Source organism: Anolis sagrei, chromosome 1 (assembly GCF_037176765.1).
Source record: "Anolis sagrei isolate rAnoSag1 chromosome 1, rAnoSag1.mat, whole genome shotgun sequence".
Classification (NCBI taxonomy): Eukaryota; Metazoa; Chordata; class Lepidosauria; order Squamata; family Dactyloidae; genus Anolis; species Anolis sagrei.
In genome coordinates this window covers 70,752,288-70,764,697 of record NC_090021.1, presented here as the reverse complement: position 1 = coordinate 70,764,697, position 12,410 = coordinate 70,752,288, and the positions used below count along the sequence as shown (strand labels likewise).

At 38.0% G+C, this 12,410-nt stretch overlaps 1 protein-coding gene across 4 annotated transcripts in view; it reads left to right on the top strand.

Annotated features, from left to right (window-relative positions):
* Nucleotides 1–12,410, top strand: part of SCAF8 (SR-related CTD associated factor 8) — a 150,357-nt gene that overhangs the window by 39,228 nt on the left and 98,719 nt on the right. The window lies entirely within an intron of this gene.

Below are 12,410 nucleotides of genomic sequence, written 5' to 3'. Positions count from 1 at the left end.
ATGGAATCACGTTAGTTTATGTATGACATGTATGTAAATATTTGTGTAAAACTGTATGTAGATACCACTGTTTCTGTGTGTGATGGTGTATGTGCACACACTCACAGAATAATGTAGACAGTTAAATAAAGTTGGAATGGAATTAGGTTATAAAATGAAATTTTGTCATTCACCTTCTTCAGGCAGCAAGTTAACTAGAGGTTAATATGAATGGTTAAATCAAATTAATATTTGCCTTTCTGAATTCATGCTGTTGTAGAAGGTGGGGTCTTGTATGCTCTAAAGAGTATACAGTAAGGCTTTAGAGCTGTCGGTTTTTTTAAGTGTGAATATGTATGAAGTGAAAATTGAAGCAAATGTTTGAACTATTCTTTTTTTGTAATACTTCTGGTGTTCTGAATAGAAAGTGGTAGCATTAAAATACTTTGTGATTATTTGCTTGCAGTGAATATCTGGTCCATAGTTACTGTCCAAACTATATTGAGTCATTTGATCAACAAAATATTTTGCCTTAAAACTAACAACTGACCATTAAAATGGTCAGAATTTTACAGTACTTGGTACTTGCTTACTGGACGTAAGTTCCATTGAGCTCAGTGATAGTTATTTCAGCGTATACACGCATAGGGTTCCTTTGTTATATAAATGAATTGGTTGTACAATTAACACAATTCTGATTGATCTGTTTTGATTTTTGACTTGTTTCATACCTTTATTGAAACATGTTTGAGAAAACCAGTTGCCAAAGCCCCTATTTTGGGTGCTGGCATCTTGGGATTCATAATTTTGTGTTGTGTGGTTTAGTTTATTAAAAATTGGTAGAGCTAGTTAATCTTGGCCCTTTGTGATAAAACCTGAGGTCCTATTTGACTTGTTGGCATCGTTCTGTCATTTGGACCTTTCTTTTTCAAAAGAAAAAGTTCTTGATGCATTTTTTTCTTAATGCAAGCTGGAAAAAGAATCAAATAATAGTAGAGAATATGCTCTGAAAAGTAACATTATTTAGGAATATCTTTTGTGATTGAAAGAAAAGTATATACTGGTACTTTACTTCAAAAACCACAGGTCTGTTAGGTTTAAAGTTAATTTCTTTCGAAGTTGAAATATTTGAAGAGTCCCAGAGAGTCCATGTTCAACTGTGTATATACCCAGCAATATCAAGGTACTTCATACTGCAGAGAAATTTAGTAATGAGTGTTTGAAAGGAAGTCCCACTTTGCAATTACCTTACTCCTTGATTTGTTTGATTTTCGTTTACTTCATTCTTGAATAGTTTCTGGTGCATTATTGCCTATTGGTCAGGTTAAAAAATATGAAGCAAATTATAATAACGATGACTGTTTAAGGGGATTCAGATAAATAGATCATCTTAAATTATAGCAGAGTAACTGAGTCATATCGCTGCTCTGTATTTTTCAGTAAGACACAGTCACACTTGTATTTAAAGTGGACTTACTGTATGCAATGTAATAGGCTGAATATATTTGAATAGCCCAATTTGAAAGAGAGGGGGGTTACATAATTCAAATAGAAGTAATGTTCTTTAGATCTATTAAAATATTTGTGTTTAGTTGCATTGCTGGTAAAAAAGTTTGGTTAAAGTAGCTGTGTTAAACAGTTCTGCAAGTCTTCAACTTCTGCAGCACTTAAGATAATGCCTGCTGGAATCATTATTTTATGGAAGAGCCATTCTATATCATTTCATAAATTATAGAATATTTTGGATATGAACGAATCCTTGTATATTCCACTTTAAGGTGGTGGTGAGATGGGCATTGTAAATGCAGCAGTATCCCAGCTCTGTCATTCAAGTGCTGCTATTATCATTACCCAGTTCTTGTGGGTTTTTTCGGGCTATATGGCCATGTTCTAGAGGCATTTCTCCTGACGTTTCGCCTGCATCTATGGCAAGCATCCTCAGAGGGTCTGGTTGCAATTAGTACAATGGGTTTATATATCTGTGGAATGGTTGGGGTGGGGCAAGGAGCTCTTCCCTGCTGCAGTTAGGTGTGAATGTTAGCTAATCACCTTCATTAGCATTTGAAGGCCTGCCTGAGTCTGGGAAAATCTGTTGCTGGGAGTTGTTAATCTGTGCCTGGTTTCTTCCTCTCTGATGTTTAGCTGTTAAAATTTTAGAGTTTTTTAAAACTGGTAGCCAGATTTTGTTCATTTTCATGGTCTCTTCCTTTCTGTTGAAATTGTCCACATGCTTGTGGATTTCAATGGCTTCTCTGTGTAGTCTGACATGGTGGTTGTTGGTGTGGTCCAGCATTTCTGTGTTCTCAAATAATATGCTGTGTCCAGGCTGGTTCATCAGGTGCTCTGCTATGGCTGACTTCTCTGGTTGAAGTAGTCTGCAGTGCCTTTCATGTTCCTTGATGCGTGTCTGGGCGCTGCGTTTGGTGGTCCCTATGTAGACTTGTCCACAGCTGCATGGTATACGGTAGACTCCTGCAGAGGTGAGAGGATCCCTCTTGTCCTTTGCTGAACGTAGCATTTGTTGGATTTTCTTGGTGGGTTTGTAGATTGTTTGTATGTTGTGTTTCCTCATCAGCTTCCCTATGCGGTCAGTGGTTCCCTTGATGTATGGCAGGAACACTTTTCCTCGGGGTGGATCTTCATCTTTACTCTCGTGGTTTGTTCTTGGTCTTGTAGCTCTTCTGATGTCTGAGGTGGAGTATCCATTGGCCTGGAGAGCCCAGTTGAGGTGGTTCAGTTCATCTTGGAGGAGGTGGGGTGAACTGAACCACCTCAACTGGGCTCTCCAGGCCAATGGATACTCCACCTCAGACATCAGAAGAGCTACAAGACCAAGAACAAACCACGAGAGTAAAGATGAAGATCCACCCCGAGGAAAAGTGTTCCTGCCATACATCAAGGGAACCACTGACCGCATAGGGAAGCTGATGAGGAAACACAACATACAAACAATCTACAAACCCACCAAGAAAATCCAACAAATGCTACGTTCAGCAAAGGACAAGAGGGATCCTCTCACCTCTGCAGGAGTCTACCGTATACCATGCAGCTGTGGACAAGTCTACATAGGGACCACCAAACGCAGCGCCCAGACACGCATCAAGGAACATGAAAGGCACTGCAGACTACTTCAACCAGAGAAGTCAGCCATAGCAGAGCACCTGATGAACCAGCCTGGACACAGCATATTATTTGAGAACACAGAAATGCTGGACCACACCAACAACCACCATGTCAGACTACACAGAGAAGCCATTGAAATCCACAAGCATGTGGACAATTTCAACAGAAAGGAAGAGACCATGAAAATGAACAAAATCTGGCTACCAGTTTTAAAAAACTCTAAAATTTTAACAGCTAAACATCAGAGAGGAAGAAACCAGGCACAGATTAACAACTCCCAGCAACAGATTTTCCCAGACTCAGGCAGGCCTTCAAATGCTAATGAAGGTGATTAGCTAACATTCACACCTAACTGCAGCAGGGAAGAGCTCCTTGCCCCACCCCAACCATTCCACAGATATATAAACCCATTGTACTAATTGCAACCAGACCCTCTGAGGATGCTTGCCATAGATGCAGGCGAAACGTCAGGAGAAATGCCTCTAGAACATGGCCATATAGCCCGAAAAAACCCACAAGAACTGAGTGATTCCGGCCATGAAAGCCTTCGACAATACATTATCATTACCCTTTCTGGGATAGTAAGAATGACACCCTTAAATGGCATGAGTTGGTTAACCCGTAGGTACTCCATTCCTCTTAGAAAAGGCTAGATTACGATCTTCAATTTCCTTCACCATAAAGCATGCTTTCATACGGGTCAAATGAAGCTGGATTGTTGTACACTCTTAAAGCTGGATTGACAATGTAGGATCAGAGTCTGCTGCACCTCCTGCCAACATGTATTTTATTCCGCTGGAATTGATAATAGGAAGAATTGATAATTCAATCACAATTTGAGTAGCAAACAAGCTTATGCATTCATGTATAAGTCTAAAGAATTTTAGTCAAATAAGTTACTCAGAAAAACGATGTCAGCTTATCCGCGAGTCAATTTGAGTACTGTACCTTCACAAAAGAAAAGAATCCTCTCCTTCTCTGAGCAAAATCATGAAATCTGTCCTAGAAAAATCTAAAAGAAGCACCAACTTCCTCTACTCTTACTGGCATGGAATCATTTCTGGCCTTTCTGAATGCCAGGTCTGGGAAATGTGATGATTGGCTAAGCCCCTAAGATAGAATTGGTAGTTTTGTCTCTGCGGGAATGACCCTTGACTTATCCACACAGGTCATATCAAAATCCATAATTGTGGCCCCAAACTTGTCTTCCATTTATATCTAAGGTCAACTTATACATGAGGTATATATGGTGGAAATTACGCCCAGATTAGGTAACATAGTATATTTTGGTTGGGCTATATTGATCTATCATAACAAATACATAACAGATTCCCAAATTTTAAACTAATATCCTATACAAGCTTAATTCATAAATTATTGTGCTGTTAATTCAGCATAATGGTAGCCCTACCTGAAGATACATTAAATGTTATGTTTTATTAGCATGCTCAAGAAAACCTAACTGATGACCATGGATGTGAATTGTGTATGAAATACTCTGCATTTCCTTAGCAACTGAATTGATAATTGAAATTATCTTAGAAATATTCTAACTAGAGATGGGAAGGCCTGAAAAAGGGGGGGGGGGGGACAGCGCCCCCCCCCCCCCAAGCCATTTTTTTCTGGCATCTTATTGTCAGTTTTGATTAAACTGCTGAACATAAAGTTGTAAATTATCAGAAGCGACAGTGTAGATTTCCTATAATTCATACTTGTAAATACTTTTCTGAATAATACAGATTTTCAAAATGAATGTTTTACTGTGAAAATCTGAAATCAATTTTAAATTGATCTTAAAAAAATATGTATTTTCTTTTAGGACACTAAATTGATTGGTTCACAGATCTCATTGTTTATGCAGAATTATTTAAATATGAATCCAGTGAGTTCATCAAGACATATATAGATATACAGCTTTGAAATACAATGAACTTTGAGCACAGAAATTGTGCTCATTTGCGTTTTAACCAAACCACCTTTGTTTTGATTATTACGAGCTCTTGACAAGTTTTTGCAGCTATTTAAGTGATTCTCTAAAATGAATGTGTCCAGAAAGTTTTAAAATGATATTCTGCTGTAAATATAAATGTGCCATTTTTCAAGTGAGGAGAACTGCAATTGGCTAATCCCTGACACTCCATTACTTGTGATTTTTTAAAAGTTATGTTATTCTGCTTTACCTTTTTCTAATTTAGTCTTGTTTACTTTCTTTAACTATATCCTTACTGTGTGCTCTAAAAAGTTTAAAATACAAGAGCTATATTATCTGTATAATCTTATAGATTCAGTGCTAAGAAGTTTAATACATGCGTTTAAGATCTCTGAATATTTCACTTAACAAAATGTGAATCTTGCATTCTCCTCCCTCCCCCTTAATTAACTTAGTCAAATCATTTAGCATAATTATATAAGTGTTGTACAACCAAGTGTTGTAAGTTATGTCCAACCATGGAAGAATTAAAAGTGGAAAGGATCTAACATGACAACATTCTCATATTGGTGTCAAACATCCTATGACTGTCTGTACTTGGTTTTTCTTGTCACTCTTCAGTTTGTATGTCCTACTACAAGACTTGAGATTGGAATCTTCCTGTATCATGGATGGATGAAATTGTCACAGTACAATGCTAGAATTAAAACTGGTCTCAACATATTAATGCCATGCTTTGCATTTCACTTCCTGTCTACTTTGGCTACAAGGAATGTTTAGAACAGTCAAACATCTGAACATATGGCAGGGAGGGTGACATGGCAGGAGGACATGGAGAGGAACAGTGCAACACGTTCTTTGGATCACCTGATACTAGATTGTTAGAAATTCATGCTGATGGTCCTTTCCCTGGTGGAGCATTTCCAGGGGATTTGTGTACTGAAGCCGAGACATGTTGCTTCCACCACACAAGGCTGCACATGATGAGAATTTGGAATACTGAATGAATAAGGGCTGCTGTGATCTGATGTTTTACTAACCTTTCTAATAACCTGGAGAAACATTTCTGTCATCAACTATAATGCAATAGTATTGTCGTAAATTGAATGTATCTGCAAAGAGACTTCATTCTCTCTGCATTTAACTATCATTTATCAACTGAAAGGGAGGAGCATTAAAAGATGGGTTTGATAAGGCGAGAACATATACATTTTATTTCTAATCTGAGAAATGTATTATTGCATGGCAAAGAAATAGAAAATTAAATGTTCTGTTATAATAATAGTAACAACAACAACAATAGTTTTATTCCTTGCCCGCCTCTCCTCACGGCTCGAGGCAGGTTACAGCATTACTAAAATATAAACAAAAAATAATCATTTTAAAGCACTCTATAAAATAAACACATGAAAACATACCTCCATAAAATACATAACAAAATACACAAAACAAAAACAAGGCATACAGTGCTGTTTAAAATTTACTATTAAAACTGTCTGGGTATGCCTTCCAGAAGAGAGAGGTCTTCATTTGTATCTTAAATTCTGACAGCTCAACCAGCTGTTGGAGCTCTACTGGCAGGTAGTTCCGCAGTTGTGGTGCGGCTGATGAAAAGGTCCTCTGGGTGGTGGTTGCCAGTCAAGTTTTGGCTAGTTGGAGTAACTGTCCTCCAGAGGACCTATGTGTGGGGGGCGGATTGTATGGGAGAAGGCGATCCTTTAGGTAACCTGGATCCAAATCATGTAGAGCTTTAAAGGTCAAAACCAAGACCTTCTATTTTGCCTGGAAACTAATTGGCAGCTAGTGGAGTGACTTTAGGATCAATATGATCACTCCTAGATGTTCCCGTAACCATCCTGGCTGCTGTATTTTGAACCAGCTGGAGTTTCCGAACTTAGTACAAGGGTAGCCCAATGTCGAGTATGTTGCAGATCCATATAGGGAAAGGGAAAAATAGTTAACAGTTTATATTAAAATATATGCATTATCTTTTAATATAATGCACATTATTTTGCTTTTGAAACTTGTTTTGCTTTTGACAAACTATCAGTTATTGCATTTTTGAAAGCAAAATCTTAAAAAATAAGTTCTTGAGTTCATTGTGTTAAATGCTGATATTATGAAGTACATTCTGGATCAGTAGCTATTACTAGATTTGGACTAGAGAAATCAGTTTGTCAGTTGCAGTAGCTCTAAAAATTTGACCCAAACATTTAGAATATGTTTTCAAAAATAGTCTGGAATATTCTTGCTGTTACCAAAAGTTTTAGTACTAAAAGCTAATGGAAATAATGTAGTGATCAAATTTCTTGATTTTCCTTAAAAAAATTTAATGTGTAAGACACCGGACCTTTTGCACAGTACTATTCACTTTATACCTTTGTGCTTTCAGCATGACAAGGAAGACTTCAGTGGAAGGGTACACAAAATCTTATTCTGAAGAACAGTTTTGAGATGTTTGTTAAAATGGTGAACTCATTACTTGCTTCAAAGATAATGTACATTTGTGCTTCCTGATGTACTAGGTGTGTAGTTAAGGGAAACACAAAATGAAGCCATTTCGAGTTCCCATCTCTCTGCATATAATTTTGTTTCAGTCCCCAAATTTGTAGTCATTTAAACTTTAGTTTTGCCATTTAAAACTTGAGCGTTTCAAAATACAGTTCAAGCATCCAAAGAAAAATGCAGAGTTAACAAGGGACAGCAAATACTGGTAGTTACAAACATTCAACTTACACATGACTCATAGTTAAGAACAATGTTGAGATCACAAAAAGTGAGAGAAATCTACCCCTAGGAAGGGAAATTCACTCCTGGAAGAGTTATGGGGAAAAGGGATCTCTGTTGAAGGTTTGTCACCAATCCTTGTTCCCTCAATAAGTCAAATTTTTCAAAATCCAATTATCACAGGGACAGAAAGTATGGTGAAATCTTCTGAACAGGGGCACAAATAGCTAAACAAACTCTACAGGGGTGTTAACTCTTCCCTATGCTCACAACCTCTGAGGATGCCTGCCACAGATGCAGGCGAAACGTCAGGAGAGAATGCTTCTAGAACATAGCCATACAGCCTGAAAAACATACAATCACCCAGTGATTCTGGCCATGAAAGCCTTCGACAATACTTCCTTATGCTATCAAAAGCTAAGAAATATATATATATATAATATATTTGGCTGGAGTCACACTTTAAAAACATCTGTTCTGACTTATATACAGATTCATCTTATGAACAAACCTACAGAACCTATCTTGTTTGTAACTTGGGGACTGCCTATATATGAATTATTTTCGGAGACTGCAAGAAAAAAAATTAAGGTGCGACAATGACCAAAGCCACATTTCAAAGAATACAAGAGGCATGACCCCCTCTCAAAACAACTTAGTCAAAATTGTTGCAAAATAATGTAGTAATCCCTAAAAAAAGTCTTGTTAATATATAAACATATAAGTGGGGTGGAGACGAGAAGATTATTCTAAACAAGTCCAAGAAAGGTTGTGCCCCAGTTAACTGAAATTGAAAACATACACTTCTGTTCCACATTACTTCAGATGTCAACCTCGTTTCCCCTTTCTATGTCTCCACCTTACAATTGGCACAACCCTTTTATCTCCCATCACCATCGATAGACTTGCTTCTACATATCTCCAAAAAGTGTTTATTGCCTTCTCGGAGTTTAATATGTTTTTCACTGGTTTGAAGACCTATTTTTGATAAACATGTTCATAACCATTGGAAAGCAATGTGAGTCTGAAAATGAAATGTGTGATCAGTGTCATGTTGAGGCACTCTGTGCACGAATGGGTAAAAAAGTTAAAAACATAGAAATCCAAACTTTCTGTTACCTATACCTTTTCATGAAACGTAGTTCATAGAGAGTGGCTCTTTTTTTTTTAAAGTTGAATTTTAAGTGAATTCCTGTGAATTAGAAATATGTAGCCTCTTAACGCATACTCCTTTAACATGTACAAAGAACATGTCCTTCTAGTTGCTTAAATTTATCATGTATGCCTATGTATGCCTAATTATAATTTAGTTCCATTGAAGCTTACACTGAAGTAAGTGAATAGAGGAATGTATCTTAAAGCCACCAGGGATTACTGTCATCTATTTTTTTTGTTTCTCAGTTGCACTATTAATATCTGTCTGCAATTTTTACTTTATGAAAAGACAAGTAGGAATCCACCACTTTCCCCAGTTTCAGGGTATCTCCAGTCCTTAACAGAGACAACTGTAAGCAGTGTAGAATTAGAACTTAGATTTGCAAATGAGTGGAGTTGATTTCAGATGGAAAGATAGGTATTTTCTTTACCTTTGCTCTTGTGTATGTAGTGCAAAATTTGTTTCATCAGCAATCAACCATTTGCTAAAAGTTTTCCTGTTAAAATGGTCCTTGCCTATCAATGGAAGAACAACAGGGAGGGAAAGCCTTCCCTTGCTTTTTGAAATTTGTTAGGTTCATGTAATAGAATACAGTACTTAAGAGAGGGGCTGACTCAAGTTTTAGAGGGTTCTGTAGTTTATATAGGGTTCCAAACTGGAACCTGATAGCATTATTGAGGGTTCACAAAGGATCTTGTTTCTTGCCTTCCTACAATAATTCTTCTTTGCATTCATGCCATATCATTTGGAATGGGATAATACAACATCATGCTGCCTGTCTTTCTACTCATGTTGATCACATGTTAACACAGAGGTTCTCAACCTTCCTAATGCTGTGACCCTTTAGTACAGTTCCTCATGTCATGGTGACTCCCAGCCATAAAATTATTTTCGTTACTACTTCATAACTAATTTTGCTACTGTTACGAATCGTAATGTAAATATCTGATTTGCAGGATGTATTTTTATTGTTACAAATTGAACATAATTAAAGTATAGTGATTAATCACAAAAACAATATGTAATTATATATTGTGAAATATTTATTTCTAATTACAAATAAATGAAATTTTGTCTTGAAACAAGGTGTAGCATGGGTAACTTACTATAACAACAGTAAACTACATTGCTACATTTTGAGATAGTATGTGTAAAAAGCCAATGTCAGTTCAAAGCTTTAGATTGCTTCTTTCTCACTAGATCAGAAATTCTTGGGGCAGAAAAGAGAAAGAGAGAGAGAGAGAAAGGAAGGAAGGAGAAAGAAAGCTAGGAGAGAAAGGAAGGAAGAAAGGTAAAGGAAGGAAAGAGAGAGAGAAAGGGAGGGAGGGAGGAAAAAAGCAGGAAGCATGCACTGAGCAGAGCTATCTGCCTCTAACGCCAGCAACAGCTGCTGCAAAGCAGCCTCTTCCCTCCTTCCTTCCTTCTTTCCTTCCTTCCTTCCTTCCTTCCTTCCTTCCTTCCTTCCCGCCGACTCTTTCATACATGTCCCAAAGGAGAGACCAGGAGAGGGAGGGGGCCCTGAGTGAGGAGTGGCTCAGGGACCGCCACCTGAAGCCCATGCGAGAGACCAGCCAAGGAATACCTCGGTTTTAGGTGGACAGAGGGCTTCCTGGGGGCTTGGCGGGAGGTGCAGCCATTCCAGTGAGTGGCCCGTCTCTGGAGCCCCCTCCTGCCTTCCCTGACTCCCGGCAGGAAGTTGTACCTCGCCTCACGCCCTGCTGCCTCTTCTTGGATCAAACGGGGGATCGGGCTTGTAATCTGGAGAGATCCCTGGTGGGACTTGCTCCATGCCATTTTGCTCCATGCCGACTTGTAAGAGATCTGGATACGGATAGAGGAGCAGTGTCTCGGTTCCTAAGTCCATCAGAAATATGTGTTTTTCTATTATCTTAGGCGACCTCTGTGAGAGGGTTGTTCAAACTCCAAAGGAGTCGTGACCCTCAGGTTGAGAACCTCTGTGTTAACACTATGCTGTTAAAGTTGCATAGTTCATCTACAACCTATTTAATTGCTAGGTTCACATTGTTAGTTTAGCTTTTAGTTTTTTAGATTCTATTCTTTCTTTTTTTGGACCCATAACAATAATTAAGATATCCACATTTTGGTATATATAGCTGTGATGAGGCATAAGTCTATGTTCCTTTCTGTGGTAACAAATGAAGGATGGTAACAAAGACCAGCATTCCTGCCCTATGACCTGTGAAGTGACCTTGTGTACAATAAGGGTTGTTTAGTAGTTTCTTATCTTTGTGACAGCACTGTCTGGACCTTTGAAACTTAGCATTGTTTTTTAAAGCTTACCATCTGCAAATAGATGCACTTCTTTCTACCTAGTAAATCTGCCCAAGAAGGTGGAAAGGACTATTTTATTTTTCTTGTGGTTTTATTTAGGCATTAGACCACCCAACTTCAATTTGAGAGATAATAAGATAATTGAATTACTTTTAATTAAAGCCTCTCCATTTGTAGACTTTGTATGACCTGTTTGGTGGGGAGGGGGGGATAACATTGCAGTGAAATGCATGTGAATTTCCAAATGCTGTGCTGTTAGAGAAGTGCTAGGGTGCTGAGGAAAATAACACAATAATCAAAAGGCATATTCGAATCCAAATTAGTATTGCCTAAAGAACATTATCTCTGTCTGCAAAATTCAGTCTTCCAACAATTTCTGTGCAGTCATCCTTTTCAGTGGGAGGGTATTTCTATCCCTTTTCAGATGTTTGTGACTGGATTATTCAGTCACTTCTAACATAAACATTCAGCATAGAAACCTGTCTTCCAAGGAGGGTAGTTTGTTGCACATTTGCAAACCATTGCTGTGGCCTTGTTTCCTGATCAGCCAGTTGGAATTGAGGAAAGTACTTCATAGTGAATCAAGAAAACTGATCTAAGCCCAATATTGTCTGTCAATAGTATTGCTATTGACAGGCAATATGTGCTGTTCTATGAACCACTGCCACTGTGAGTGTCCCAAGGAGGTTTCCAGGAAAGGAAGAAGGAAGGAAAGAAAGGGAGGGAGGAAAAAATGTAGCCAGTGGTAGAAATATAGGGAAGTACTGGTCCGCCTTGACTCTCAGTAGCTTTCCACATAGGTATGCTTCCCATGATAGTCTGTCTTGGAATTTAGTTTTGAGACTTCAAGAACGGAACAAGATTCTTTTTGCTTGCAGTGATTGTGCTTTACTGATGCACAACTCTTCAATATGCACCTGTGAAATATACAGAACTACATGTCTTGGACTTTTTGAAAATCTAAAAAAGAGTCTTTTAAATGTGCCTTAGCTTTCAGAGGCTTGGGAAATGTTTATCTTCTCACATGTAGGGAAAATGCATTATGGAGGATTTGCCATTGCCTCTAGGTTGCCAAGAAATGTGGAATAGTGATTCAAGCATGATTCAGGAAAATCTTTTCACATGTAGGGAAATTGTACCATCTATTCCAGTATCTGACCATGACGAATTGCTAATAAGATTTGTCCAAATTGTTGGAAAGTT